An 8,584-nucleotide genomic window follows, 5' to 3' on the forward strand; every position below is an offset into this window, starting at 1 on the left:
GTTGCAGAGTGGCACATTGACAGAGCCTGGAGGTGGCTCAGTAAAAGGAGACAATTAAGTGGCTAAATGACACAGCGTGGAGGTGACGGCAGCATGAGGAGAACATATATTTGCTAAATGACACAGCCTGGAGTTGGTGGCAGCATGAGTAGACAACATAGTGGCTGAATGACACAGCCTAGAGTTTGCAGTAGCAAGAGGAGAACATATAGTGGCTGAATGACACAGTGTAGAGGTGGCGGCAGCATGAGGAGAACACATAGTGGCTGAATGACAGAGTGTGGAGGTGGCGCCAGCATGAGGAGAACATATAGTGGCTGAATGATACAGCGTGGAGGTGGCGGTAGCATGAGGAGACCATATAGTGGCTGAATGGCACAGCGTGGAGGTGGCCGCAGCATGAGGAGAACATACAGTGGCTGAATGACACAGCGTGGTGGGGCAGCAGCAGGAGGAGACCATATAGTGCCTGAATGACACAGCGTAGAAGTAGTGGCAGCATGAGGAGACCATATAGTGGCTGAACGACACATCCTGGAGTTGGTGGCAGCATGAGGAGACCATATAGTGGCTTAATGACACAGCCTGGAGTTAACAGCAGCATGAGGAGAACATATAGTGGCAGAATGAGACAGCTTGGAGCTGGCATCAGCAGGAGGAGAACATATGGTGGCAGAAGGAGACTGCCTGGAGGTGGCAGCATCAGCATCAGGAGTCCTGAAAGTGACCCGGTGACAGAGTGGTGCGGTGGGTGACAATACCAGTACCCGGTGACAAAGGTGGGTCAGGAGGGTGGCAGAATCAGAAAAGTAACTGAAGCAGGTAGGCAGAAGAAAACAATCTATTTTGTAAAAGTGTTAGTGTGCACAAGTAAGTATTGAGGATGTGCATTACGTAAAACTTAACTTTTAATAATATGCTTAGGATAAAATATACGGACCCAAATTTTTTTTTTTCTAAATCAAAGGTGTGCAAAAAACATCATGTGCCACCTACACCACCAAGTATTGATGTGATGCAAAGACCTCTAAACGGTGGAAGGGAACAACGTATGGCCCATTGTAACCGGTGGGGGTAAAAACTTTCCCTGTAAGGACCTACTCTTGCTCTATTAATTCCCTTCTTGGTAAGTGTTAATCTAAAAAGGGCGGCCCTACACAGGAAACTCTCTCTATGTCCACCTAAAAACGCTGGGAAATGGCAGTGTTTGTAGGGGGAAATAGGGAGAGATTCTTGTGTGGGACAGCCCATTTTAGGGCGAGTAACACTTGCCAAGAAGGGAATTAAAGGGGTACTCCGGTGAAAACCTTTTTTTTTTTTTTTTAATCAACTGGTGCCAAAAAGTTAAACAGATTTGTAAATTACTTCTATTAAAAAACCTTAATCCTTCCGGTACTTATTAGCTGCTGAATACTACAGCGGAAATTATTTTCTTTTTGAAACACAGAGCTGTCTGCTGACATCATGAGCACAGTGCTCTCTGCTTACATCTCCATTTTAGGAACTGTCCAGAACAGCATATGTTTGCCATGGGGATTTCCTTTTACTCTGGACAGTTCCTAAAATGGACAGAGATGTCAGCAGAGAGCACCAGTTGATTTAAAAAAAAAAAAAAAAATTCCCTTCTTGGCAAGTGTTACTCGCCCTAAAATGGGCTGCCCCACACAAGAAATGTTAATTGTTTAACTTTCTGGCACCAGTTGATTTAATTTTTTTTTTTTTTTACTGGAGTTCCCCTTTAATAATGCGAGAGTAGGTCCTTACAGGGGAAGTTTTTACCCCTACCGATTACAATGGACCATACGTTGTTCCCTTACACCTTTAAGAGGTCTTTGCATCACATGAATACTTGGTGTTGTAGGTGGCACATGGTGTTTTTTTGCACACCTTCCTTTTGTTTGATTTAAAAAAAGATTTGAGTACATATATTTTATTCTAAGAAAAGTTAAGTTGTAGTTAATGCATATCCTCAATACTTACATGTGGTCTGATGGCGACGAATGTCTGTAACTCGGGAGCAGCACCTTAAACATTTTTTGCACTATCCATATTTGTAAAATGTTGGTGTGGCATCATGGTCAATCTAATCTGATGCATCAGGCATTGGTGGGTGGAAATCCTGGCTGATCCATGCCTGATTCATCTTCACAAAGGTCACAAAGTTTAGTCTCTCCACATTTTTCGTGGACAGATGAGTTCTCCTTGGGTTACTATGGCACCCGCTGCACTAAACACCCACTCTGATGGCACATTACTGGCCTGGCAGGACAGCTTTTCCAGGGAAAACTCTGCTAGTTGCAGCCACAAATCAAGTTTGGCTTCCCAGAGTCCAGCGGATCTTAAAGGTGTGTTGGCATGGGCATGTCAAGGTATAACACCACTTGCTGGTGTTCAGGTCCTTCTCCAGGTCTACCTCCCCAGCAGCCATGGGGGTGGAAGCTGAGCGCAGGGGGCCCCCCAATTCAGACCTGCGAGCGGATGGACTATGGCACCGATAGTCATCGGCCAACTGACTACATAGGATGCCACTGTAGTAGGTCATTTTGTCCTCCCTCTCAGTCGGTGTGAAAAAGGCCCCTATTTTGTGGCGAGGGTCCAATAAGGTGGAGATCCAGAAGTCATCCCGCTGCCGAATGGTGACAATTTGGCTGTCACTACGCAAACAGGAGAGCATGCATAGTGCTATTTGTGCAAGTGACTTGGAGGGACTCCCTGTCTCCATCTCCACTGCATACTGCCACAGTGTGTCTGGGTCTTCTGTCTTACCTTCCTCATAACCCTCTAGCTCCTCTGGCTGCTCCTGCTCCACCTCTCCTGTCAGATAAAAAATGTCCATTTGGCGAAACCTAAACTGTGCTCCACTCTGCCCCTCCCCCACCTCATCTTCCAGTTCAGCTCCCACAGGGCTCGTGTGGCCGTGAGATGTAAGCGCCACATCTCTAGTGCCCTGACCATCCATCGTTTCCAACACATGTTGTAAGAAATGAAGCAGTGGAATGACATCGCTCATCCTGAAATCCTGGCGACTTACTAATAATGTGGCTTCCTCGAAGGGCCTGAGAAAACGGCAGGTGTCAAGTATGATTTGCCACTGGTTCACATTGACGTTACACAGGGGAGTACCCCTATCTGCTTGGATCATCAAGAAATAGGTAATGGCTTTTCTCTGTTCGTATAGATGGTCCAAAATATGGAGGGTGGAATTCCAACGTGTGGCAACGTCACAAATCAGACTATGTTGTGGGATACCGTTATGACGCTGCAGCTCAAGGAGGGTGTGCTTTGCAATGAACGAGTGGCTGAAGTGCATGCAAAGTTTCCTTCCCATTGTTAGGATGTCTTGCAAATGAGGGGGACACTTCAGGAACTGCTTCACAACCAGATTGAACACGTGTGCCATGCAGGGTGCATGGCTCAGCCTTCCCAGTCGCAGCGCATGCAAGATGTTCTTCTCGTTCCATGGTTCCCATTTCCAGTTTTCCTGGAGTAAGCCATGCTCCGATTTCTTTACAAATGACTTTTAGTGGTTCCTCCCCTGTGTGACTCTTTTCGCCAAGGCAAACCATATGAAGAACAGAGTGACACCACGGTGCCCTGCACAGACGGTATGCTGAAGGGCCACTGAGACTTGTCTGGGCAGTGGAGGCTGAGGACACAGTGGAGGATGAGGAGGCAGAGTCGCACACTGTCACAGGACCAAAGGGCTGAGAGCTTGGAGGAGGAAACGGCGTGACCTGTCAGAGTTGGGGTTGTGGCTGTGCGGGAACCACATTCACTCAGTGAGCCATAAAGGACATGCATTGTCCCTGACCGTAGTTAGAGCTCCAGACGTCAGCACTGCCATGCACTTTGGTACGCATTAACAGGCTGAAGGACTGGCCCACCTTCTCTTTCACAAAAATTGTGCAGGGCTGGTACTGCCTTCTTTGCAAAGAAATTACGGCTTGGCACTCCCCACCTCGGCTCGGCACAAGCTATCAGTTCTCTGAAAGGTGCAGAGTCCCCCATTTGATAAGGGAGGGACTGCAGCACCAGCAACTTAGGCAGGAGCACACTCAACTTCTGCGCTGTTGGATGAGTGGGCGCATCCTGTTGTCTCTTGGAGATGGCTTCGCCGATGGATTGTTGGCGGAATGGCTGACTCGAAGTAGGAGGAGCAGTAGCATCTGGAGCGACAGAAGGAGAGTATGACACACAGCTCCGTTCGGCTGAGGTGGTGGAGCATTGGCTGGCTGAAAGAGGAAGCGGCGTGCCACTGGGGGATGTAGCAGGCTGGACAACTACATTGGAGCCACGGTTCTCCCAGGCTGCTTTATGGTGGCGAAGCATATGTTGACGCAGGGCTGTGGTGCCGACATTGGGACCCTGGCCACGCTTCACCTTCTGCCAACATATCTTGCATGTGGCTATGTGAACCTCCTCCGGATGCTTGATGAAAAACTTCCACACCGCCGAATAGCTGATTTTTCCCACTAACAGTCCGCATTAATTGACTTCTACTGCCGCCGTCTCCATGAACCCGTGTTCCACTACCTCCCGGGAAGGTAGGCCGCCGCGAAGCAGGTGGTCTCCCCCGGGCACGTTTGGCTCCAGAATTTCCACTTCTGCCACCATGCTTACTGCCCACCATGCTACCGCCTTGCTGGCTCAGCTGCTGCCTCACGGGCAACCTTCAACTCTCTTCTCCTGATGATGATGATGAAGCCCCTTCTGCACCCGGCTCCCAATTGCGATCGGCTTCATCATCATCAACAAGTGTCTCCACGTCACTGATGTCCTCCTCAGGTTCCTCAACAGTGTCTGTTTCAGGACCCTGAACCCTGGCAACACTGCCTCCCACGTCACTCTCCTCATCTCTACTTGCTGCCTAGCGGGGGAAGCGGCAGATGTCTCTTCCACTTCTTGGCTGGGCAGTAGCTGCTGACTGTCCTCTATTAGATTGTCCTCAGTGAATAGTGGAGCTTAACCCACAGCATAAGGTACTTCTGAAGGTGAGGGATCAGCATAGGACAGAGGCAATGGGAAGACAGGGACTGCTCCTGGGCCATGCCAACTGAGGGTTGTGTCTGAGGAACCCACCGACTGTTGACTTGGGGTGTCAGATGTCACTTTGTGTTGAAGTGGATGACCGTGTTAATCAATCGATGATGGCAAATGGGTTACTTGTTGAGACACGACCGCTAGCTGATACCGGAAGCTCAGGCCTCTTGCTGCGACTCCTGCTGCCACTCGCCCCTAGTCTGCTGCAACCTCTGTCTAAAGAATTTAGGCCTCTGACACAACTCTGTGCACGTCCTGGTACTTCTCTTCCTGACATACTTAGTGCGTATATGAGGGGAGTACAATATGCTTCACTACACTTAAAACAGTATTTGTCTAGAACAGCAGCAGGTGATTATGTTTGGCTGGCCTTTCACAGTATGTAGGCCCATGACAGATTAACATGTACAAAATAGTACACTACTTAGATGTAGGTATGTGGTATGCACTGATGAGGGCAGAAAAATTCTTTACAGTACGCCTAAAAACTTTGTAAAACACTTTGTAAACCGATGATTACTTTTGTCTGTCCTTTCACAGTATGTAGGCCCTTGTCAGATTAACAGGTACAAAATGGCACACCACTTAGATGTATGTATGCGGCATGCACTGATGAGGGCAAAAAAAATGTGCTACAATACACCTAAAAACTCTGTATTTTTGTAAAACACCAGCAGGTGATTACTTTTGTCTGTTCTTTCACGTATGTAGGCCCTTGACAGATTAACAGGTACAAAATAGTACACTAGTTAGATGCATGTATGCACAGATGAGGGCAGAAAAATGCGCTACAGTATGGCTAAAAATATGTATTTTTGTAAAACACTTGCTGGGTATTACTTTCGTCGGTCCTTTCTCAGTATGTAGGCCCTTGACAGATTAACAGGTACAAAATAGTACACTACTTACATGTACGTATGCGATATACACTGATGAGGGCAGAAAAATGTGCTACAGTACCCTTAAAAAAATATTTTTGTAAAACACCAGCATTACACAACAGTGCATCAGCCAAAAAAAGCTGTGTACTAAACACAAAATTGCACTCTGTCAAAGACTATTTGGAATGGACTGCTGGGTATTATACCGTCTTCAGTATAATGACAGCAGGGGAGGGAACAGCATAGGACAGAGGCAACGGGAGGACAGGGACTGCTCCCGGCAATGCCAACTGAGGGTTGTGACTGAGAAACCCACCGACTGTTGACTGGGGGTGTCAGATGTAACTTGTGATTAAGTGGATGACAGTGTTAACCAGTTAATGACTGCATATGGGTTGCTGGTCGACACGACCGCTAGCTAATACCGGGAGCTCAGGCCTCTCACTGCGACTCCTGCTGCCACTCGCCTCTAGTCTGCTGCGACCTCTGCCTGATGAATTTAGGCCTCTGCCACTCCTTAGTGCACATCCTAGCACTTCTCTGCCTGACATACTTAATGCGTATATGAGGGGAGTACAATACGCTCCACTACGCTTAAAACAGTATTTGTCTACAATACCAGCAGCTGTGTACTTTTGCCTGGCCTTTTACAGTATATAGACCTTTGAGACTTTAACAGGAACAAAATTGTACACCACTTAGATGTACGTATGTGGCATGCAGTACTTATGAGGGAAGGACAATGTGCTACAGTATGCTTAAAAAAAAGTATTTGAGTACAACACCAGCCTTTGAGTCCTTTCCCCTAGCATTTCACAGTATTTAGGCCCTTGAGACTTTAACAAGAACAAAATAGTACGCTTAAAAATTTTTTGTGTACAATGGGGCGGAGCCTGACCGCGGGGCTGGATGGCCGTTTAAAAGTGCAGCTCTCCACAGCCGAGACCTAAACCTTCATAAAAGAGCCCTTTCCACCCCACAAAATGGACAATAAAGACAGGAACCGGACAGGGGAAACCAATCTGATATGGTGAAATACTTTGGCACAAAGCTTACTCAGAGCCCAGCGCGCGCTTCCAACATGGCATTGGCTGCAGCTAGTGATGCTGAGCGCGAAGACGACTCTGATGCGGACAGCATTCCTAGCACCCGGGTAGACAAAGGTGGTGAGGAGACCCTCAGCCTCCTCTCCAGCTCGGTGATTAAGAAGACGATCCATCAGGCGGGGGCAAAGGCGTTACAAGGTGCGTTGACCCCGATGCTTCAGGAGTTGGTGGAAATAAAGGTGGATGTGCACCACATAGGCCACCGTACTGAGTTCCTAGAGGACGCCATTACTGAGACGGTGTCATTCTGTGATGCCACTGCACACCAGCTGCGGCAACAGGAGGAGCAACTTAACAGAGCTTTCCTGCTCTTGGAAGACCAGGAAAAGACCAGGAAGGCTTACCTAAAACCTACGCTGCCGAAGCTCTGCTTTCTATGTCTTGCCAGAACTTTTCTTCACTCCTAGGTGAGGACCCAGCGGTAGTCATTGTTATGGATTGAGTCCACAGGGTGCTCAGACCGAAGCCTTTTCCCAAAGACCCACCACTCCATGTGATCTGCGGGCTTTTTAGCATTGTGGACACAGCAGCTGTGATGTCTGCTCACAGAGAGGCTGATGAAGTGCGCTTCGAGGGCCACACGCTACAGCTATCCAGGACATCTCACCCGTAACCCTGGCCAAGCGCAGAATTTTAAACCCGCTTTTGCAGTGACTACGGGACATGAAGATCTCTTTCACCTGGCTTTACCCATTCGGCCTCTCCGTGGTGAAGGAGGGAAGACGCCTGACAGTACGCTCACCAGATGTTCTCAAGAAACTTTGGGACTTTCTCACCATCCCACCGATGGATATCCCATCATGGTTACCTGTACAGATGAACCACCGTTTACCTTCACTCCCAAAAATCACAGATTGGTCTAAAACGGAGAAACAGAAGTTGCTCTTTGATTTTTGCACCCCTGTACGAGAGCTCTTGTGCTCACTGTGACCCCCCTTGCCGGGGATGTCCTAGACAAGGACTCATTTTTGTTGCTTTCCCTTGCCAGTGTTTCTATTTCTGGTTTTTGCCCACCATTGTCATTCGCATGGTCTTTCCTTTTATGCACTTAACCCTCTCCCTTTTTGTGTTTTGTCATGTTTTTTTGTGTCCCCTTTAGTGCCATACTTTGCTCAAGTGCTGGATTGCCAGATTACTTCCAACTAGGTTTACCCCCGCCACCCCCCCCCCCCACTCCCCCCTTGAGTTGCATTTGTATTCTCTGGTGTCGCAGTGGGACTCTTGATGCGATGCTGTTGCCCTGGTATCCAGAGGCTGACGACTGGACTCTGCTGGACACTGTCATACGCCACTGTGGGAACCCAGAATTGGTGTGTCCAAGTGGTCCCTGGGGGGTTGACTGCTGCTGGGGAAGAGTTTTTTTTTTTTTCATGCTGGGGGGGGGATGGGACTTGGGAGGTGGGTGGAGATGTTTGTCATGGTTTTACTGAGCACTTTCATTCTCATCAATTGCAACACCTCCGCCCTCGGCCCCTTTCCCTCTACTTACTCTATGGCCTCCCTGAATCTTTTAACGTACAATGTAAAAGGCTTTAACTCGCCTGCTAAGAGACACAG

Source organism: Hyla sarda, chromosome 1 (assembly GCF_029499605.1).
Source record: "Hyla sarda isolate aHylSar1 chromosome 1, aHylSar1.hap1, whole genome shotgun sequence".
NCBI lineage: Eukaryota > Metazoa > Chordata > Amphibia > Anura > Hylidae > Hyla > Hyla sarda.